At 47.7% G+C, this 22,036-nt stretch overlaps 15 non-coding genes across 15 annotated transcripts; all 15 read right to left on the bottom strand.

Annotated features, from left to right (window-relative positions):
• Positions 1-802: 802 nt before the first annotated feature.
• Positions 803-993, bottom strand: LOC142694650 (U2 spliceosomal RNA). The gene has a single exon (XR_012862841.1). It is a non-coding gene; the product is annotated as a U2 spliceosomal RNA (small nuclear RNA).
• Positions 994-2,277: 1,284 nt separating this feature from the next.
• LOC142694663 (U2 spliceosomal RNA) lies at positions 2,278-2,468 on the bottom strand. Its single transcript, XR_012862852.1, has one exon. It is a non-coding gene; the product is annotated as a U2 spliceosomal RNA (small nuclear RNA).
• A 1,284-nt stretch (positions 2,469-3,752) lies between these two features.
• Positions 3,753-3,943, bottom strand: LOC142694675 (U2 spliceosomal RNA). Its single transcript, XR_012862863.1, has one exon. It is a non-coding gene; the product is annotated as a U2 spliceosomal RNA (small nuclear RNA).
• Positions 3,944-5,231: 1,288 nt separating this feature from the next.
• On the bottom strand, positions 5,232-5,422 carry LOC142694687 (U2 spliceosomal RNA). The gene has a single exon (XR_012862874.1). It is a non-coding gene; the product is annotated as a U2 spliceosomal RNA (small nuclear RNA).
• Positions 5,423-6,714: 1,292 nt separating this feature from the next.
• LOC142694699 (U2 spliceosomal RNA) lies at positions 6,715-6,905 on the bottom strand. The gene has a single exon (XR_012862885.1). It is a non-coding gene; the product is annotated as a U2 spliceosomal RNA (small nuclear RNA).
• A 1,296-nt stretch (positions 6,906-8,201) lies between these two features.
• Positions 8,202-8,392, bottom strand: LOC142694711 (U2 spliceosomal RNA). Its single transcript, XR_012862896.1, has one exon. It is a non-coding gene; the product is annotated as a U2 spliceosomal RNA (small nuclear RNA).
• A 1,288-nt stretch (positions 8,393-9,680) lies between these two features.
• Positions 9,681-9,871, bottom strand: LOC142694724 (U2 spliceosomal RNA). Its single transcript, XR_012862908.1, has one exon. It is a non-coding gene; the product is annotated as a U2 spliceosomal RNA (small nuclear RNA).
• Positions 9,872-11,179: 1,308 nt separating this feature from the next.
• LOC142694736 (U2 spliceosomal RNA) lies at positions 11,180-11,370 on the bottom strand. Its single transcript, XR_012862919.1, has one exon. It is a non-coding gene; the product is annotated as a U2 spliceosomal RNA (small nuclear RNA).
• A 1,296-nt stretch (positions 11,371-12,666) lies between these two features.
• On the bottom strand, positions 12,667-12,857 carry LOC142694405 (U2 spliceosomal RNA). The gene has a single exon (XR_012862648.1). It is a non-coding gene; the product is annotated as a U2 spliceosomal RNA (small nuclear RNA).
• A 1,292-nt stretch (positions 12,858-14,149) lies between these two features.
• On the bottom strand, positions 14,150-14,340 carry LOC142694748 (U2 spliceosomal RNA). Its single transcript, XR_012862930.1, has one exon. It is a non-coding gene; the product is annotated as a U2 spliceosomal RNA (small nuclear RNA).
• Positions 14,341-15,616: 1,276 nt separating this feature from the next.
• Positions 15,617-15,807, bottom strand: LOC142694760 (U2 spliceosomal RNA). Its single transcript, XR_012862941.1, has one exon. It is a non-coding gene; the product is annotated as a U2 spliceosomal RNA (small nuclear RNA).
• A 1,288-nt stretch (positions 15,808-17,095) lies between these two features.
• On the bottom strand, positions 17,096-17,286 carry LOC142694773 (U2 spliceosomal RNA). Its single transcript, XR_012862952.1, has one exon. It is a non-coding gene; the product is annotated as a U2 spliceosomal RNA (small nuclear RNA).
• Positions 17,287-18,590: 1,304 nt separating this feature from the next.
• LOC142694785 (U2 spliceosomal RNA) lies at positions 18,591-18,781 on the bottom strand. The gene has a single exon (XR_012862963.1). It is a non-coding gene; the product is annotated as a U2 spliceosomal RNA (small nuclear RNA).
• Positions 18,782-20,069: 1,288 nt separating this feature from the next.
• On the bottom strand, positions 20,070-20,260 carry LOC142694797 (U2 spliceosomal RNA). Its single transcript, XR_012862974.1, has one exon. It is a non-coding gene; the product is annotated as a U2 spliceosomal RNA (small nuclear RNA).
• A 1,256-nt stretch (positions 20,261-21,516) lies between these two features.
• On the bottom strand, positions 21,517-21,707 carry LOC142694809 (U2 spliceosomal RNA). Its single transcript, XR_012862985.1, has one exon. It is a non-coding gene; the product is annotated as a U2 spliceosomal RNA (small nuclear RNA).
• Between the last annotated feature and the right edge of the window lie 329 nt (positions 21,708-22,036).

The raw sequence follows: 22,036 nt of genomic DNA on the forward strand, positions 1-22,036 counted from the left end.
AGACGGTGAGGCTCAGTCAGTCACTCAGTGTTGCCTGAGAGGGCAACACTGCAACAGCCGGCCGCCAGGCTGTCTTTTTTTTGCACAGCTAGTTGCCTCCAGGAGGCCACAAGAGGGAGACAAGGGACTGCAAAATGGAAAATAGGCATCCACCAACTTTACAGACAACTTCTCCTTGCTCCTACAACCTCCATCCTTGCACAGTTTGTTATTCTTCTAGGTAACATAGTAACAAATCCAAATTGCTGCTCTCTTTGTAGGCAAGCAAGGCTTTGTTGCAACTGCAATTCTTACTTCTTCTTGAAATGTAGGGACGACAGTACATTCCATCACATCCATCTAGTGTACACAGGTAGGTCCATTGTGGCGGGCAGGCGAGCGGGCGGGCTGCTTTATTGGCTGTTTGCTGTTCCCCTACTCCACTCCACTATTTGACTGTTGTGCTGCAATCAATCAATCAATCAATCAATCAATCAATCAATCAATCAATCAATCAATCAATCAGTGGCTGGCTCAGGTGCAGCTCTTTAACTTACCTAAAAGGGAGGGCGGAGAGAAGACAAGGAAGGTGAATGAGGTGTTCCAATGTGAAATGCCGGAAACACAGAAACACAGACGACACACAACAAGAGGTGGCAATCTATTCATTAATTGCATTTAATCAATGAGCTCATTATCACTCATGCATTGTCCAACAGGTGTTGAAATAATGGGATTAAAAGGGGAGATCCCTTCAGAAAGACAGAAACAATAGCAAAGACAAAAAACACTTTTGGAATCTGCTTTTAGTCAACACATAAGGAAAGGGTGCACCGGTCCTGGAAATACTGCAATACCAGGTCAATGCGTGGAGTGGACAGAGCAAGCTCTATTTCCATCTCCCTGTTCTAAAAATCCATTTAATATATGGTCCCCAGATAGGGGACGTATCAGATATTAAACTGATAAGAACAGATACTACACTTGATCTTAGCCAAAAGGCCGAGAAGCGATAACCCGAACGGGCCGCGCGTTGCCCGAGCCTGCCCGATACTGCTGTTCAGCCCTTGCAGCGATTCAGCCTACTTCTAGGCAATTCCATGGGGCCCTGCAGGCTCACACACTCACAGCTACACGGGAGGTGAATAAAGGCCGGAGAGGAAGCCAGACAGGATTTGCTTCTTTTGCTTGCACCACAATGCAGTGCTGAAAGAGGAGGAATCTACATAAAAACGCCTTCCTGGCAACGCCCAAATGCCCTGCTGCCATGCAGATAAACACTGGCAGCGGCAGCAAGTGCATGCCCACAGCCACCCCTTGTTCCTTCACACCTTGTATCAGCTGTAATCCAGTCCAGTCCAGTGCTGCCTGCTGAGCAGCACTGACCAACACTGCCTGGGCCCAGGCTTTTATCTCTGAGGCCCCATTATGATGTCAGAAAGCTGGCTCTGGAATCCTGAGGGCTCCACTATGACACGTGCAAAGTTCCGTCTGAACTTTATATAAGACGGTGAGGCTCAGTCAGTCACTCAGTGTTGCCTGAGAGGGCAACACTGCAACAGCCGGCCGCCAGGCTGTCTTTTTTTTGCACAGCTAGTTGCCTCCAGGAGGCCACAAGAGGGAGACAAGGGACTGCAAAATGGAAAATAGGCATCCACTAACTTTACAGACAACTTCTCCTTGCTCCTACAACCTCCATCCTTGCACAGTTTGTTATTCTTCTAGGTAACATAGTAACAAATCCAAATTGCTGCTCTCTTTGTAGGCAAGCAAGGCTTTGTTGCAACTGCAATTCTTACTTCTTCTTGAAATGTAGGGACGACAGTACATTCCATCACATCCATCTAGTGTACACAGGTAGGTCCATTGTGGCGGGCAGGCGAGCGGGCGGGCTGCTTTATTGGCTGTTTGCTGTTCCCCTACTCCACTCCACTATTTGACTGTTGTGCTGCATCAATCAATCAATCAATCAATCAATCAATCAATCAATCAATCAATCAGTGGCTGGCTCAGGTGCAGCTCTTTAACTTACCTAAAAGGGAGGGCGGAGAGAAGACAAGGAAGGTGAATGAGGTGTTCCAATGTGAAATGCCGGAAACACAGAAACACAGACGACACACAACAAGAGGTGGCAATCTATTCATTAATTGCATTTAATCAATGAGCTCATTATCACTCATGCATTGTCCAACAGGTGTTGAAATAATGGGATTAAAAGGGGAGATCCCTTCAGAAAGACAGAAACAATAGCAAAGACAAAAAACACTTTTGGAATCTGCTTTTAGTCAACACATAAGGAAAGGGTGCACCGGTCCTGGAAATACTGCAATACCAGGTCAATGCGTGGAGTGGACAGAGCAAGCTCTATTTCCATCTCCCTGTTCTAAAAATCCATTTAATATATGGTCCCCAGATAGGGGACGTATCAGATATTAAACTGATAAGAACAGATACTACACTTGATCTTAGCCAAAAGGCCGAGAAGCGATAACCCGAACGGGCCGCGCGTTGCCCGAGCCTGCCCGATACTGCTGTTCAGCCCTTGCAGCGATTCAGCCTACTTCTAGGCAATTCCATGGGGCCCTGCAGGCTCACACACTCACAGCTACACGGGAGGTGAATAAAGGCCGGAGAGGAAGCCAGACAGGATTTGCTTCTTTTGCTTGCACCACAATGCAGTGCTGAAAGAGGAGGAATCTACATAAAAACGCCTTCCTGGCAACGCCCAAATGCCCTGCTGCCATGCAGATAAACACTGGCAGCGGCAGCAAGTGCATGCCCACAGCCACCCTTTGTTCCTTCACACCTTGTATCAGCTGTAATCCAGTCCAGTCCAGTGCTGCCTGCTGAGCAGCACTGACCAACACTGCCTGGGCCCAGGCTTTTATCTCTGAGGCCCCATTATGATGTCAGAAAGCTGGCTCTGGAATCCTGAGGGCTCCACTATGACACGTGCAAAGTTCCGTCTGAACTTTATATAAGACGGTGAGGCTCAGTCAGTCACTCAGTGTTGCCTGAGAGGGCAACACTGCAACAGCCGGCCGCCAGGCTGTCTTTTTTTTGCACAGCTAGTTGCCTCCAGGAGGCCACAAGAGGGAGACAAGGGACTGCAAAATGGAAAATAGGCATCCACCAACTTTACAGACAACTTCTCCTTGCTCCTACAACCTCCATCCTTGCACAGTTTGTTATTCTTCTAGGTAACATAGTAACAAATCCAAATTGCTGCTCTCTTTGTAGGCAAGCAAGGCTTTGTTGCAACTGCAATTCTTACTTCTTCTTGAAATGTAGGGACGACAGTACATTCCATCACATCCATCTAGTGTACACAGGTAGGTCCATTGTGGCGGGCAGGCGAGCGGGCGGGCTGCTTTATTGGCTGTTTGCTGTTCCCCTACTCCACTCCACTATTTGACTGTTGTGCTGCATCAATCAATCAATCAATCAATCAATCAATCAATCAATCAATCAATCAGTGGCTGGCTCAGGTGCAGCTCTTTAACTTACCTAAAAGGGAGGGCGGAGAGAAGACAAGGAAGGTGAATGAGGTGTTCCAATGTGAAATGCCGGAAACACAGAAACACAGACGACACACAACAAGAGGTGGCAATCTATTCATTAATTGCATTTAATCAATGAGCTCATTATCACTCATGCATTGTCCAACAGGTGTTGAAATAATGGGATTAAAAGGGGAGATCCCTTCAGAAAGACAGAAACAATAGCAAAGACAAAAAACACTTTTGGAATCTGCTTTTAGTCAACACATAAGGAAAGGGTGCACCGGTCCTGGAAATACTGCAATACCAGGTCAATGCGTGGAGTGGACAGAGCAAGCTCTATTTCCATCTCCCTGTTCTAAAAATCCATTTAATATATGGTCCCCAGATAGGGGACGTATCAGATATTAAACTGATAAGAACAGATACTACACTTGATCTTAGCCAAAAGGCCGAGAAGCGATAACCCGAACGGGCCGCGCGTTGCCCGAGCCTGCCCGATACTGCTGTTCAGCCCTTGCAGCGATTCAGCCTACTTCTAGGCAATTCCATGGGGCCCTGCAGGCTCACACACTCACAGCTACACGGGAGGTGAATAAAGGCCGGAGAGGAAGCCAGACAGGATTTGCTTCTTTTGCTTGCACCACAATGCAGTGCTGAAAGAGGAGGAATCTACATAAAAACGCCTTCCTGGCAACGCCCAAATGCCCTGCTGCCATGCAGATAAACACTGGCAGCGGCAGCAAGTGCATGCCCACAGCCACCCCTTGTTCCTTCACACCTTGTATCAGCTGTAATCCAGTCCAGTCCAGTGCTGCCTGCTGAGCAGCACTGACCAGCACTGCCTGGGCCCAGGCTTTTATCTCTGAGGCCCCATTATGATGTCAGAAAGCTGGCTCTGGAATCCTGAGGGCTCCACTATGACACGTGCAAAGTTCCGTCTGAACTTTATATAAGACGGTGAGGCTCAGTCAGTCACTCAGTGTTGCCTGAGAGGGCAACACTGCAACAGCCGGCCGCCAGGCTGTCTTTTTTTTGCACAGCTAGTTGCCTCCAGGAGGCCACAAGAGGGAGACAAGGGACTGCAAAATGGAAAATAGGCATCCACCAACTTTACAGACAACTTCTCCTTGCTCCTACAACCTCCATCCTTGCACAGTTTGTTATTCTTCTAGGTAACATAGTAACAAATCCAAATTGCTGCTCTCTTTGTAGGCAAGCAAGGCTTTGTTGCAACTGCAATTCTTACTTCTTCTTGAAATGTAGGGACAACAGTACATTCCATCACATCCATCTAGTGTACACAGGTAGGTCCATTGTGGCGGGCAGGCGAGCGGGCGGGCTGCTTTATTGGCTGTTTGCTGTTCCCCTACTCCACTCCACTATTTGACTGTTGTGCTGCATCAATCAATCAATCAATCAATCAATCAATCAATCAATCAATCAATCAATCAGTGGCTGGCTCAGGTGCAGCTCTTTAACTTACCTAAAAGGGAGGGCGGAGAGAAGACAAGGAAGGTGAATGAGGTGTTCCAATGTGAAATGCCGGAAACACAGAAACACAGACGACACACAACAAGAGGTGGCAATCTATTCATTAATTGCATTTAATCAATGAGCTCATTATCACTCATGCATTGTCCAACAGGTGTTGAAATAATGGGATTAAAAGGGGAGATCCCTTCAGAAAGACAGAAACAATAGCAAAGACAAAAAACACTTTTGGAATCTGCTTTTAGTCAACACATAAGGAAAGGGTGCACCGGTCCTGGAAATACTGCAATACCAGGTCAATGCGTGGAGTGGACAGAGCAAGCTCTATTTCCATCTCCCTGTTCTAAAAATCCATTTAATATATGGTCCCCAGATAGGGGACGTATCAGATATTAAACTGATAAGAACAGATACTACACTTGATCTTAGCCAAAAGGCCGAGAAGCGATAACCCGAACGGGCCGCGCGTTGCCCGAGCCTGCCCGATACTGCTGTTCAGCCCTTGCAGCGATTCAGCCTACTTCTAGGCAATTCCATGGGGCCCTGCAGGCTCACACACTCACAGCTACACGGGAGGTGAATAAAGGCCGGAGAGGAAGCCAGACAGGATTTGCTTCTTTTGCTTGCACCACAATGCAGTGCTGAAAGAGGAGGAATCTACATAAAAACGCCTTCCTGGCAACGCCCAAATGCCCTGCTGCCATGCAGATAAACACTGGCAGCGGCAGCAAGTGCATGCCCACAGCCACCCCTTGTTCCTTCACACCTTGTATCAGCTGTAATCCAGTCCAGTCCAGTGCTGCCTGCTGAGCAGCACTGACCAACACTGCCTGGGCCCAGGCTTTTATCTCTGAGGCCCCATTATGATGTCAGAAAGCTGGCTCTGGAATCCTGAGGGCTCCACTATGACACGTGCAAAGTTCCGTCTGAACTTTATATAAGACGGTGAGGCTCAGTCAGTCACTCAGTGTTGCCTGAGAGGGCAACACTGCAACAGCCGGCCGCCAGGCTGTCTTTTTTTTGCACAGCTAGTTGCCTCCAGGAGGCCACAAGAGGGAGACAAGGGACTGCAAAATGGAAAATAGGCATCCACCAACTTTACAGACAACTTCTCCTTGCTCCTACAACCTCCATCCTTGCACAGTTTGTTATTCTTCTAGGTAACATAGTAACAAATCCAAATTGCTGCTCTCTTTGTAGGCAAGCAAGGCTTTGTTGCAACTGCAATTCTTACTTCTTCTTGAAATGTAGGGACGACAGTACATTCCATCACATCCATCTAGTGTACACAGGTAGGTCCATTGTGGCGGGCAGGCGAGCGGGCGGGCTGCTTTATTGGCTGTTTGCTGTTCCCCTACTCCACTCCACTATTTGACTGTTGTGCTGCATCAATCAATCAATCAATCAATCAATCAATCAATCAATCAATCAATCAATCAATCAGTGGCTGGCTCAGGTGCAGCTCTTTAACTTACCTAAAAGGGAGGGCGGAGAGAAGACAAGGAAGGTGAATGAGGTGTTCCAATGTGAAATGCCAGAAACACAGAAACACAGACGACACACAACAAGAGGTGGCAATCTATTCATTAATTGCATTTAATCAATGAGCTCATTATCACTCATGCATTGTCCAACAGGTGTTGAAATAATGGGATTAAAAGGGGAGATCCCTTCAGAAAGACAGAAACAATAGCAAAGACAAAAAACACTTTTGGAATCTGCTTTTAGTCAACACATAAGGAAAGGGTGCACCGGTCCTGGAAATACTGCAATACCAGGTCAATGCGTGGAGTGGACAGAGCAAGCTCTATTTCCATCTCCCTGTTCTAAAAATCCATTTAATATATGGTCCCCAGATAGGGGACGTATCAGATATTAAACTGATAAGAACAGATACTACACTTGATCTTAGCCAAAAGGCCGAGAAGCGATAACCCGAACGGGCCGCGCGTTGCCCGAGCCTGCCCGATACTGCTGTTCAGCCCTTGCAGCGATTCAGCCTACTTCTAGGCAATTCCATGGGGCCCTGCAGGCTCACACACTCACAGCTACACGGGAGGTGAATAAAGGCCGGAGAGGAAGCCAGACAGGATTTGCTTCTTTTGCTTGCACCACAATGCAGTGCTGAAAGAGGAGGAATCTACATAAAAACGCCTTCCTGGCAACGCCCAAATGCCCTGCTGCCATGCAGATAAACACTGGCAGCGGCAGCAAGTGCATGCCCACAGCCACCCCTTGTTCCTTCACACCTTGTATCAGCTGTAATCCAGTCCAGTCCAGTGCTGCCTGCTGAGCAGCACTGACCAACACTGCCTGGGCCCAGGCTTTTATCTCTGAGGCCCCATTATGATGTCAGAAAGCTGGCTCTGGAATCCTGAGGGCTCCACTATGACACGTGCAAAGTTCCGTCTGAACTTTATATAAGACGGTGAGGCTCAGTCAGTCACTCAGTGTTGCCTGAGAGGGCAACACTGCAACAGCCGGCCGCCAGGCTGTCTTTTTTTTGCACAGCTAGTTGCCTCCAGGAGGCCACAAGAGGGAGACAAGGGACTGCAAAATGGAAAATAGGCATCCACCAACTTTACAGACAACTTCTCCTTGCTCCTACAACCTCCATCCTTGCACAGTTTGTTATTCTTCTAGGTAACATAGTAACAAATCCAAATTGCTGCTCTCTTTGTAGGCAAGCAAGGCTTTGTTGCAACTGCAATTCTTACTTCTTCTTGAAATGTAGGGACGACAGTACATTCCATCACATCCATCTAGTGTACACAGGTAGGTCCATTGTGGCGGGCAGGCGAGCGGGCGGGCTGCTTTATTGGCTGTTTGCTGTTCCCCTACTCCACTCCACTATTTGACTGTTGTGCTGCATCAATCAATCAATCAATCAATCAATCAATCAATCAATCAATCAATCAATCAATCAATCAGTGGCTGGCTCAGGTGCAGCTCTTTAACTTACCTAAAAGGGAGGGCGGAGAGAAGACAAGGAAGGTGAATGAGGTGTTCCAATGTGAAATGCCGGAAACACAGAAACACAGACGACACACAACAAGAGGTGGCAATCTATTCATTAATTGCATTTAATCAATGAGCTCATTATCACTCATGCATTGTCCAACAGGTGTTGAAATAATGGGATTAAAAGGGGAGATCCCTTCAGAAAGACAGAAACAATAGCAAAGACAAAAAACACTTTTGGAATCTGCTTTTAGTCAACACATAAGGAAAGGGTGCACCGGTCCTGGAAATACTGCAATACCAGGTCAATGCGTGGAGTGGACAGAGCAAGCTCTATTTCCATCTCCCTGTTCTAAAAATCCATTTAATATATGGTCCCCAGATAGGGGACGTATCAGATATTAAACTGATAAGAACAGATACTACACTTGATCTTAGCCAAAAGGCCGAGAAGCGATAACCCGAACGGGCCGCGCGTTGCCCGAGCCTGCCCGATACTGCTGTTCAGCCCTTGCAGCGATTCAGCCTACTTCTAGGCAATTCCATGGGGCCCTGCAGGCTCACACACTCACAGCTACACGGGAGGTGAATAAAGGCCGGAGAGGAAGCCAGACAGGATTTGCTTCTTTTGCTTGCACCACAATGCAGTGCTGAAAGAGGAGGAATCGACATAAAAACGCCTTCCTGGCAACGCCCAAATGCCCTGCTGCCATGCAGATAAACACTGGCAGCGGCAGCAAGTGCATGCCCACAGCCACCCCTTGTTCCTTCACACCTTGTATCAGCTGTAATCCAGTCCAGTCCAGTGCTGCCTGCTGAGCAGCACTGACCAACACTGCCTGGGCCCAGGCTTTTATCTCTGAGGCCCCATTATGATGTCAGAAAGCTGGCTCTGGAATCCTGAGGGCTCCACTATGACACGTGCAAAGTTCCGTCTGAACTTTATATAAGACGGTGAGGCTCAGTCAGTCACTCAGTGTTGCCTGAGAGGGCAACACTGCAACAGCCGGCCGCCAGGCTGTCTTTTTTTTGCACAGCTAGTTGCCTCCAGGAGGCCACAAGAGGGAGACAAGGGACTGCAAAATGGAAAATAGGCATCCACCAACTTTACAGACAACTTCTCCTTGCTCCTACAACCTCCATCCTTGCACAGTTTGTTATTCTTCTAGGTAACATAGTAACAAATCCAAATTGCTGCTCTCTTTGTAGGCAAGCAAGGCTTTGTTGCAACTGCAATTCTTACTTCTTCTTGAAATGTAGGGACGACAGTACATTCCATCACATCCATCTAGTGTACACAGGTAGGTCCATTGTGGCGGGCAGGCGAGCGGGCGGGCTGCTTTATTGGCTGTTTGCTGTTCCCCTACTCCACTCCACTATTTGACTGTTGTGCTGCATCAATCAATCAATCAATCAATCAATCAATCAATCAATCAATAAATCAATCAGTGGCTGGCTCAGGTGCAGCTCTTTAACTTACCTAAAAGGGAGGGCGGAGAGAAGACAAGGAAGGTGAATGAGGTGTTCCAATGTGAAATGCCGGAAACACAGAAACACAGACGACACACAACAAGAGGTGGCAATCTATTCATTAATTGCATTTAATCAATGAGCTCATTATCACTCATGCATTGTCCAACAGGTGTTGAAATAATGGGATTAAAAGGGGAGATCCCTTCAGAAAGACAGAAACAATAGCAAAGACAAAAAACACTTTTGGAATCTGCTTTTAGTCAACACATAAGGAAAGGGTGCACCGGTCCTGGAAATACTGCAATACCAGGTCAATGCGTGGAGTGGACAGAGCAAGCTCTATTTCCATCTCCCTGTTCTAAAAATCCATTTAATATATGGTCCCCAGATAGGGGACGTATCAGATATTAAACTGATAAGAACAGATACTACACTTGATCTTAGCCAAAAGGCCGAGAAGCGATAACCCGAACGGGCCGCGCGTTGCCCGAGCCTGCCCGATACTGCTGTTCAGCCCTTGCAGCGATTCAGCCTACTTCTAGGCAATTCCATGGGGCCCTGCAGGCTCACACACTCACAGCTACACGGGAGGTGAATAAAGGCCGGAGAGGAAGCCAGACAGGATTTGCTTCTTTTGCTTGCACCACAATGCAGTGCTGAAAGAGGAGGAATCTACATAAAAACGCCTTCCTGGCAACGCCCAAATGCCCTGCTGCCATGCAGATAAACACTGGCAGCGGCAGCAAGTGCATGCCCACAGCCACCCCTTGTTCCTTCACACCTTGTATCAGCTGTAATCCAGTCCAGTCCAGTGCTGCCTGCTGAGCAGCACTGACCAACACTGCCTGGGCCCAGGCTTTTATCTCTGAGGCCCCATTATGATGTCAGAAAGCTGGCTCTGGAATCCTGAGGGCTCCACTATGACACGTGCAAAGTTCCGTCTGAACTTTATATAAGACGGTGAGGCTCAGTCAGTCACTCAGTGTTGCCTGAGAGGGCAACACTGCAACAGCCGGCCGCCAGGCTGTCTTTTTTTTGCACAGCTAGTTGCCTCCAGGAGGCCACAAGAGGGAGACAAGGGACTGCAAAATGGAAAATAGGCATCCACCAACTTTACAGACAACTTCTCCTTGCTCCTACAACCTCCATCCTTGCACAGTTTGTTATTCTTCTAGGTAACATAGTAACAAATCCAAATTGCTGCTCTCTTTGTAGGCAAGCAAGGCTTTGTTGCAACTGCAATTCTTACTTCTTCTTGAAATGTAGGGACGACAGTACATTCCATCACATCCATCTAGTGTACACAGGTAGGTCCATTGTGGCGGGCAGGCGAGCGGGCGGGCTGCTTTATTGGCTGTTTGCTGTTCCCCTACTCCACTCCACTATTTGACTGTTGTGCTGCATCAATCAATCAATCAATCAATCAATCAATCAATCAATCAATCAATCAATCAATCAATCAATCAATCAATCAGTGGCTGGCTCAGGTGCAGCTCTTTAACTTACCTAAAAGGGAGGGCGGAGAGAAGACAAGGAAGGTGAATGAGGTGTTCCAATGTGAAATGCCGGAAACACAGAAACACAGACGACACACAACAAGAGGTGGCAATCTATTCATTAATTGCATTTAATCAATGAGCTCATTATCACTCATGCATTGTCCAACAGGTGTTGAAATAATGGGATTAAAAGGGGAGATCCCTTCAGAAAGACAGAAACAATAGCAAAGACAAAAAACACTTTTGGAATCTGCTTTTAGTCAACACATAAGGAAAGGGTGCACCGGTCCTGGAAATACTGCAATACCAGGTCAATGCGTGGAGTGGACAGAGCAAGCTCTATTTCCATCTCCCTGTTCTAAAAATCCATTTAATATATGGTCCCCAGATAGGGGACGTATCAGATATTAAACTGATAAGAACAGATACTACACTTGATCTTAGCCAAAAGGCCGAGAAGCGATAACCCGAACGGGCCGCGCGTTGCCCGAGCCTGCCCGATACTGCTGTTCAGCCCTTGCAGCGATTCAGCCTACTTCTAGGCAATTCCATGGGGCCCTGCAGGCTCACACACTCACAGCTACACGGGAGGTGAATAAAGGCCGGAGAGGAAGCCAGACAGGATTTGCTTCTTTTGCTTGCACCACAATGCAGTGCTGAAAGAGGAGGAATCTACATAAAAACGCCTTCCTGGCAACGGCCAAATGCCCTGCTGCCATGCAGATAAACACTGGCAGCGGCAGCAAGTGCATGCCCACAGCCACCCCTTGTTCCTTCACACCTTGTATCAGCTGTAATCCAGTCCAGTCCAGTGCTGCCTGCTGAGCAGCACTGACCAATACTGCCTGGGTCCAGGCTTTTATCTCTGAGGCCCCATTATGATGTCAGAAAGCTGGCTCTGGAATCCTGAGGGCTCCACTATGACACGTGCAAAGTTCCGTCTGAACTTTATATAAGACGGTGAGGCTCAGTCAGTCACTCAGTGTTGCCTGAGAGGGCAACACTGCAACAGCCGGCCGCCAGGCTGTCTTTTTTTTGCACAGCTAGTTGCCTCCAGGAGGCCACAAGAGGGAGACAAGGGACTGCAAAATGGAAAATAGGCATCCACCAACTTTACAGACAACTTCTCCTTGCTCCTACAACCTCCATCCTTGCACAGTTTGTTATTCTTCTAGGTAACATAGTAACAAATCCAAATTGCTGCTCTCTTTGTAGGCAAGCAAGGCTTTGTTGCAACTGCAATTCTTACTTCTTCTTGAAATGTAGGGACGACAGTACATTCCATCACATCCATCTAGTGTACACAGGTAGGTCCATTGTGGCGGGCAGGCGAGCGGGCGGGCTGCTTTATTGGCTGTTTGCTGTTCCCCTACTCCACTCCACTATTTGACTGTTGTGCTGCATCAATCAATCAATCAATCAATCAATCAATCAATCAATCAATCAATCAATCAATCAATCAGTGGCTGGCTCAGGTGCAGCTCTTTAACTTACCTAAAAGGGAGGGCGGAGAGAAGACAAGGAAGGTGAATGAGGTGTTCCAATGTGAAATGCCGGAAACACAGAAACACAGACGACACACAACAAGAGGTGGCAATCTATTCATTAATTGCATTTAATCAATGAGCTCATTATCACTCATGCATTGTCCAACAGGTGTTGAAATAATGGGATTAAAAGGGGAGATCCCTTCAGAAAGACAGAAACAATAGCAAAGACAAAAAACACTTTTGGAATCTGCTTTTAGTCAACACATAAGGAAAGGGTGCACCGGTCCTGGAAATACTGCAATACCAGGTCAATGCGTGGAGTGGACAGAGCAAGCTCTATTTCCATCTCCCTGTTCTAAAGATCCATTTAATATATGGTCCCCAGATAGGGGACGTATCAGATATTAAACTGATAAGAACAGATACTACACTTGATCTTAGCCAAAAGGCCGAGAAGCGATAACCCGAACGGGCCGCGTGTTGCCCGAGCCTGCCCGATACTGCTGTTCAGCCCTTGCAGCGATTCAGCCTACTTCTAGGCAATTCCATGGGGCCCTGCAGGCTCACACACTCACAGCTACACGGGAGGTGAATAAAGGCCGGAGAGGAAGCCAGACAGGATTTGCTTCTTTTGCTTGCACCACAATGCAGTGCTGAAAGAGGAGGAATCGACATAAAAACGCCTTCCTGGCAACGCCCAAATGCCCTGCTGCCATGCAGATAAACACTGGCAGCGGCAGCAAGTGCATGCCCACAGCCACCCCTTGTTCCTTCACACCTTGTATCAGCTGTAATCCAGTCCAGTCCAGTGCTGCCTGCTGAGCAGCACTGACCAACACTGCCTGGGCCCAGGCTTTTATCTCTGAGGCCCCATTATGATGTCAGAAAGCTGGCTCTGGAATCCTGAGGGCTCCACTATGACACGTGCAAAGTTCCGTCTGAACTTTATATAAGACGGTGAGGCTCAGTCAGTCACTCAGTGTTGCCTGAGAGGGCAACACTGCAACAGCCGGCCGCCAGGCTGTCTTTTTTTTGCACAGCTAGTTGCCTCCAGGAGGCCACAAGAGGGAGACAAGGGACTGCAAAATGGAAAATAGGCATCCACCAACTTTACAGACAACTTCTCCTTGCTCCTACAACCTCCATCCTTGCACAGTTTGTTATTCTTCTAGGTAACATAGTAACAAATCCAAATTGCTGCTCTCTTTGTAGGCAAGCAAGGCTTTGTTGCAACTGCAATTCTTACTTCTTCTTGAAATGTAGGGACGACAGTACATTCCATCACATCCATCTAGTGTACACAGGTAGGTCCATTGTGGCGGGCAGGCGAGCGGGCGGGCTGCTTTATTGGCTGTTTGCTGTTCCCCTACTCCACTCCACTATTTGACTGTTGTGCTGCATCAATCAATCAATCAATCAATCAATCAATCAATCAATCAATCAATCAATCAATCAGTGGCTGGCTCAGGTGCAGCTCTTTAACTTACCTAAAAGGGAGGGCGGAGAGAAGACAAGGAAGGTGAATGAGGTGTTCCAATGTGAAATGCCGGAAACACAGAAACACAGACGACACACAACAAGAGGTGGCAATCTATTCATTAATTGCATTTAATCAATGAGCTCATTATCACTCATGCATTGTCCAACAGGTGTTGAAATAATGGGATTAAAAGGGGAGATCCCTTCAGAAAGACAGAAACAATAGCAAAGACAAAAAACACTTTTGGAATCTGCTTTTAGTCAACACATAAGGAAAGGGTGCACCGGTCCTGGAAATACTGCAATACCAGGTCAATGCGTGGAGTGGACAGAGCAAGCTCTATTTCCATCTCCCTGTTCTAAAAATCCATTTAATATATGGTCCCCAGATAGGGGACGTATCAGATATTAAACTGATAAGAACAGATACTACACTTGATCTTAGCCAAAAGGCCGAGAAGCGATAACCCGAACGGGCCGCGCGTTGCCCGAGCCTGCCCGATACTGCTGTTCAGCCCTTGCAGCGATTCAGCCTACTTCTAGGCAATTCCATGGGGCCCTGCAGGCTCACACACTCACAGCTACACGGGAGGTGAATAAAGGCCGGAGAGGAAGCCAGACAGGATTTGCTTCTTTTGCTTGCACCACAATGCAGTGCTGAAAGAGGAGGAATCTACATAAAAACGCCTTCCTGGCAACGCCCAAATGCCCTGCTGCCATGCAGATAAACACTGGCAGCGGCAGCAAGTGCATGCCCACAGCCACCCCTTGTTCCTTCACACCTTGTATCAGCTGTAATCCAGTCCAGTCCAGTGCTGCCTGCTGAGCAGCACTGACCAACACTGCCTGGGCCCAGGCTTTTATCTCTGAGGCCCCATTATGATGTCAGAAAGCTGGCTCTGGAATCCTGAGGGCTCCACTATGACACGTGCAAAGTTCCGTCTGAACTTTATATAAGACGGTGAGGCTCAGTCAGTCACTCAGTGTTGCCTGAGAGGGCAACACTGCAACAGCCGGCCGCCAGGCTGTCTTTTTTTTGCACAGCTAGTTGCCTCCAGGAGGCCACAAGAGGGAGACAAGGGACTGCAAAATGGAAAATAGGCATCCACCAACTTTACAGACAACTTCTCCTTGCTCCTACAACCTCCATCCTTGCACAGTTTGTTATTCTTCTAGGTAACATAGTAACAAATCCAAATTGCTGCTCTCTTTGTAGGCAAGCAAGGCTTTGTTGCAACTGCAATTCTTACTTCTTCTTGAAATGTAGGGACGACAGTACATTCCATCACATCCATCTAGTGTACACAGGTAGGTCCATTGTGGCGGGCAGGCGAGCGGGCGGGCTGCTTTATTGGCTGTTTGCTGTTCCCCTACTCCACTCCACTATTTGACTGTTGTGCTGCATCAATCAATCAATCAATCAATCAATCAATCAATCAATCAGTGGCTGGCTCAGGTGCAGCTCTTTAACTTACCTAAAAGGGAGGGCGGAGAGAAGACAAGGAAGGTGAATGAGGTGTTCCAATGTGAAATGCCGGAAACACAGAAACACAGACGACACACAACAAGAGGTGGCAATCTATTCATTAATTGCATTTAATCAATGAGCTCATTATCACTCATGCATTGTCCAACAGGTGTTGAAATAATGGGATTAAAAGGGGAGATCCCTTCAGAAAGACAGAAACAATAGCAAAGACAAAAAACACTTTTGGAATCTGCTTTTAGTCAACACATAAGGAAAGGGTGCACCGGTCCTGGAAATACTGCAATACCAGGTCAATGCGTGGAGTGGACAGAGCAAGCTCTATTTCCATCTCCCTGTTCTAAAAATCCATTTAATATATGGTCCCCAGATAGGGGACGTATCAGATATTAAACTGATAAGAACAGATACTACACTTGATCTTAGCCAAAAGGCCGAGAAGCGATAACCCGAACGGGCCGCGCGTTGCCCGAGCCTGCCCGATACTGCTGTTCAGCCCTTGCAGCGATTCAGCCTACTTCTAGGCAATTCCATGGGGCCCTGCAGGCTCACACACTCACAGCTACACGGGAGGTGAATAAAGGCCGGAGAGGAAGCCAGACAGGATTTGCTTCTTTTGCTTGCACCACAATGCAGTGCTGAAAGAGGAGGAATCTACATAAAAACGCCTTCCTGGCAACGCCCAAATGCCCTGCTGCCATGCAGATAAACACTGGCAGCGGCAGCAAGTGCATGCCCACAGCCACCCCTTGTTCCTTCACACCTTGTATCAGCTGTAATCCAGTCCAGTCCAGTGCTGCCTGCTGAGCAGCACTGACCAACACTGCCTGGGCCCAGGCTTTTATCTCTGAGGCCCCATTATGATGTCAGAAAGCTGGCTCTGGAATCCTGAGGGCTCCACTATGACACGTGCAAAGTTCCGTCTGAACAACTTTATATAAGACGGTGAGGCTCAGTCAGTCACTCAGTGTTGCCTGAGAGGGCAACACTGCAACAGCCGGCCGCCAGGCTGTCTTTTTTTTGCACAGCTAGTTGCCTCCAGGAGGCCACAAGAGGGAGACAAGGGACTGCAAAATGGAAAATAGGCATCCACCAACTTTACAGACAACTTCTCCTTGCTCCTACAACCTCCATCCTTGCACAGTTTGTTATTCTTCTAGGTAACATAGTAACAAATCCAAATTGCTGCTCTCTTTGTAGGCAAGCAAGGCTTTGTTGCAACTGCAATTCTTACTTCTTCTTGAAATGTAGGGACGACAGTACATTCCATCACATCCATCTAGTGTACACAGGTAGGTCCATTGTGGCGGGCAGGCGAGCGGGCGGGCTGCTTTATTGGCTGTTTGCTGTTCCCCTACTCCACTCCACTATTTGACTGTTGTGCTGCAATCAATCAATCAATCAATCAATCAATCAATCAATCAATCAATCAATCAGTGGCTGGCTCAGGTGCAGCTCTTTAACTTACCTAAAAGGGAGGGCGGAGAGAAGACAAGGAAGGTGAATGAGGTGTTCCAATGTGAAATGCCGGAAACACAGAAACACAGACGACACACAACAAGAGGTGGCAATCTATTCATTAATTGCATTTAATCAATGAGCTCATTATCACTCATGCATTGTCCAACAGGTGTTGAAATAATGGGATTAAAAGGGGAGATCCCTTCAGAAAGACAGAAACAATAGCAAAGACAAAAAACACTTTTGGAATCTGCTTTTAGTCAACACATAAGGAAAGGGTGCACCGGTCCTGGAAATACTGCAATACCAGGTCAATGCGTGGAGTGGACAGAGCAAGCTCTATTTCCATCTCCCTGTTCTAAAAATCCATTTAATATATGGTCCCCAGATAGGGGACGTATCAGATATTAAACTGATAAGAACAGATACTACACTTGATCTTAGCCAAAAGGCCGAGAAGCGATAACCCGAACGGGCCGCGCGTTGCCCGAGCCTGCCCGATACTGCTGTTCAGCCCTTGCAGCGATTCAGCCTACTTCTAGGCAATTCCATGGGGCCCTGCAGGCTCACACACTCACAGCTACACGGGAGGTGAATAAAGGCCGGAGAGGAAGCCAGACAGGATTTGCTTCTTTTGCTTGCACCACAATGCAGTGCTGAAAGAGGAGGAATCGACATAAAAACGCCTTCCTGGCAACGCCCAAATGCCCTGCTGCCATGCAGATAAACACTGGCAGCGGCAGCAAGTGCATGCCCACAGCCACCCCTTGTTCCTTCACACCTTGTATCAGCTGTAATCCAGTCCAGTCCAGTGCTGCCTGCTGAGCAGCACTGACCAACACTGCCTGGGCCCAGGCTTTTATCTCTGAGGCCCCATTATGATGTCAGAAAGCTGGCTCTGGAATCCTGAGGGCTCCACTATGACACGTGCAAAGTTCCGTCTGAACTTTATATAAGACGGTGAGGCTCAGTCAGTCACTCAGTGTTGCCTGAGAGGGCAACACTGCAACAGCCGGCCGCCAGGCTGTCTTTTTTTTGCACAGCTAGTTGCCTCCAGGAGGCCACAAGAGGGAGACAAGGGACTGCAAAATGGAAAATAGGCATCCACCAACTTTACAGACAACTTCTCCTTGCTCCTACAACCTCCATCCTTGCACAGTTTGTTATTCTTCTAGGTAACATAGTAACAAATCCAAATTGCTGCTCTCTTTGTAGGCAAGCAAGGCTTTGTTGCAACTGCAATTCTTACTTCTTCTTGAAATGTAGGGACGACAGTACATTCCATCACATCCATCTAGTGTACACAGGTAGGTCCATTGTGGCGGGCAGGCGAGCGGGCGGGCTGCTTTATTGGCTGTTTGCTGTTCCCCTACTCCACTCCACTATTTGACTGTTGTGCTGCATCAATCAATCAATCAATCAATCAATCAATCAATCAATCAATCAATCAATCAATCAATCAATCAATCAGTGGCTGGCTCAGGTGCAGCTCTTTAACTTACCTAAAAGGGAGGGCGGAGAGAAGACAAGGAAGGTGAATGAGGTGTTCCAATGTGAAATGCCGGAAACACAGAAACACAGACGACACACAACAAGAGGTGGCAATCTATTCATTAATTGCATTTAATCAATGAGCTCATTATCACTCATGCATTGTCCAACAGGTGTTGAAATAATGGGATTAAAAGGGGAGATCCCTTCAGAAAGACAGAAACAATAGCAAAGACAAAAAACACTTTTGGAATCTGCTTTTAGTCAACACATAAGGAAAGGGTGCACCGGTCCTGGAAATACTGCAATACCAGGTCAATGCGTGGAGTGGACAGAGCAAGCTCTATTTCCATCTCCCTGTTCTAAAAATCCATTTAATATATGGTCCCCAGATAGGGGACGTATCAGATATTAAACTGATAAGAACAGATACTACACTTGATCTTAGCCAAAAGGCCGAGAAGCGATAACCCGAACGGGCCGCGCGTTGCCCGAGCCTGCCCGATACTGCTGTTCAGCCCTTGCAGCGATTCAGCCTACTTCTAGGCAATTCCATGGGGCCCTGCAGGCTCACACACTCACAGCTACACGGGAGGTGAATAAAGGCCGGAGAGGAAGCCAGACAGGATTTGCTTCTTTTGCTTGCACCACAATGCAGTGCTGAAAGAGGAGGAATCTACATAAAAACGCCTTCCTGGCAACGCCCAAATGCCCTGCTGCCATGCAGATAAACACTGGCAGCGGCAGCAAGTGCATGCCCACAGCCACCCCTTGTTCCTTCACACCTTGTATCAGCTGTAATCCAGTCCAGTCCAGTGCTGCCTGCTGAGCAGCACTGACCAACACTGCCTGGGCCCAGGCTTTTATCTCTGAGGCCCCATTATGATGTCAGAAAGCTGGCTCTGGAATCCTGAGGGCTCCACTATGACACGTGCAAAGTTCCGTCTGAACTTTATATAAGACGGTGAGGCTCAGTCAGTCACTCAGTGTTGCCTGAGAGGGCAACACTGCAACAGCCGGCCGCCAGGCTGTCTTTTTTTTGCACAGCTAGTTGCCTCCAGGAGGCCACAAGAGGGAGACAAGGGACTGCAAAATGGAAAATAGGCATCCACCAACTTTACAGACAACTTCTCCTTGCTCCTACAACCTCCATCCTTGCACAGTTTGTTATTCTTCTAGGTAACATAGTAACAAATCCAAATTGCTGCTCTCTTTGTAGGCAAGCAAGGCTTTGTTGCAACTGCAATTCTTACTTCTTCTTGAAATGTAGGGACGACAGTACATTCCATCACATCCATCTAGTGTACACAGGTAGGTCCATTGTGGCGGGCAGGCGAGCGGGCGGGCTGCTTTATTGGCTGTTTGCTGTTCCCCTACTCCACTCCACTATTTGACTGTTGTGCTGCATCAATCAATCAATCAATCAATCAATCAATCAATCAATCAATCAATCAATCAGTGGCTGGCTCAGGTGCAGCTCTTTAACTTACCTAAAAGGGAGGGCGGAGAGAAGACAAGGAAGGTGAATGAGGTGTTCCAATGTGAAATGCCGGAAACACAGAAACACAGACGACACACAACAAGAGGTGGCAATCTATTCATTAATTGCATTTAATCAATGAGCTCATTATCACTCATGCATTTTCCAACAGGTGTTGAAATAATGGGATTAAAAGGGGAGATCCCTTCAGAAAGACAGAAACAATAGCAAAGACAAAAAACACTTTTGGAATCTGCTTTTAGTCAACACATAAGGAAAGGGTGCACCGGTCCTGGAAATACTGCAATACCAGGTCAATGCGTGGAGTGGACAGAGCAAGCTCTATTTCCATCTCCCTGTTCTAAAAATCCATTTAATATATGGTCCCCAGATAGGGGACGTATCAGATATTAAACTGATAAGAACAGATACTACACTTGATCTTAGCCAAAAGGCCGAGAAGCGATAACCCGAACGGGCCGCGCGTTGCCCGAGCCTGCCCGATACTGCTGTTCAGCCCTTGCAGCGATTCAGCCTACTTCTAGGCAATTCCATGGGGCCCTGCAGGCTCACACACTCACAGCTACACGGGAGGTGAATAAAGGCCGGAGAGGAAGCCAGACAGGATTTGCTTCTTTTGCTTGCACCACAATGCAGTGCTGAAAGAGGAGGAATCTACATAAAAACGCCTTCCTGGCAACGCCCAAATGCCCTGCTGCCATGCAGATAAACACTGGCAGCGGCAGCAAGTGCATGCCCACAGCCACCCCTTGTTCCTTCACACCTTGTATCAGCTGTAATCCAGTCCAGTCCAGTGCTGCCTGCTGAGCAGCACTGACCAACACTGCCTGGGCCCAGGCTTTTATCTCTGAGGCCCCATTATGATGTCAGAAAGCTGGCTCTGGAATCCTGAGGGCTCCACTATGACACGTGCAAAGTTCCGTCTGAACTTTATATAAGACGGTGAGGCTCAGTCAGTCACTCAGTGTTGCCTGAGAGGGCAACACTGCAACAGCCGGCCGCCAGGCTGTCTTTTTTTTGCACAGCTAGTTGCCTCCAGGAGGCCACAAGAGGGAGACAAGGGACTGCAAAATGGAAAATAGGCATCCACCAACTTTACAGACAACTTCTCCTTGCTCCTACAACCTCCATCCTTGCACAGTTTGTTATTCTTCTAGGTAACATAGTAACAAATCCAAATTGCTGCTCTCTTTGTAGGCAAGCAAGGCTTTGTTGCAACTGCAATTCTTACTTCTTCTTGAAATGTAGGGACGACAGTACATTCCATCACATCCATCTAGTGTACACAGGTAGGTCCATTGTGGCGGGCAGGCGAGCGGGCGGGCTGCTTTATTGGCTGTTTGCTGTTCCCCTACTCCACTCCACTATTTGACTGTTGTGCTGCATCAATCAATCAATCAATCAATCAATCAATCAATCAATCAATCAATCAATCAGTGGCTGGCTCAGGTGCAGCTCTTTAACGAAGGTGAATGAGGTGTTCCAATGTGAAATGCCGGAAACACAGAAACACAGACGACACACAACAAGAGGTGGCAATCTATTCATTAATTGCATTTAATCAATGAGCTCATTATCACTCATGCATTGTCCAACAGGTGTTGAAATAATGGGATTAAAAGGGGAGATCCCTTCAGAAAGACAGAAACAATAGCAAAGACAAAAAACACTTTTGGAATCTGCTTTTAGTCAACACATAAGGAAAGGGTGCACCGGTCCTGGAAATACTGCAATACCAGGTCAATGCGTGGAGTGGACAGAGCAAGCTCTATTTCCATCTCCCTGTTCTAAAAATCCATTTAATATATGGTCCCCAGATAGGGGACGTATCAGATATTAAACTGATAAGAACAGATACTACACTTGATCTTAGCCAAAAGGCCGAGAAGCGATAACCCGAACGGGCCGCGCGTTGCCCGAGCCTGCCCGATACTGCTGTTCAGCCCTTGCAGCGATTCAGCCTACTTCTAGGCAATTCCATGGGGCCCTGCAGGCTCACACACTCACAGCTACACGGGAGGTGAATAAAGGCCGGAGAGGAAGCCAGACAGGATTTGCTTCTTTTGCTTGCACCACAATGCAGTGCTGAAAGAGGAGGAATCTACATAAAAACGCCTTCCTGGCAACGCCCAAATGCCCTGCTGCCATGCAGATAAACACTGGCAGCGGCAGCAAGTGCATGCCCACAGCCACCCCTTGTTCCTTCACACCTTGTATCAGCT

Source organism: Rhinoderma darwinii (genome assembly GCF_050947455.1).
Source record: "Rhinoderma darwinii isolate aRhiDar2 chromosome 5 unlocalized genomic scaffold, aRhiDar2.hap1 SUPER_5_unloc_46, whole genome shotgun sequence".
In the NCBI taxonomy this organism is placed as follows: domain Eukaryota; kingdom Metazoa; phylum Chordata; class Amphibia; order Anura; family Rhinodermatidae; genus Rhinoderma; species Rhinoderma darwinii.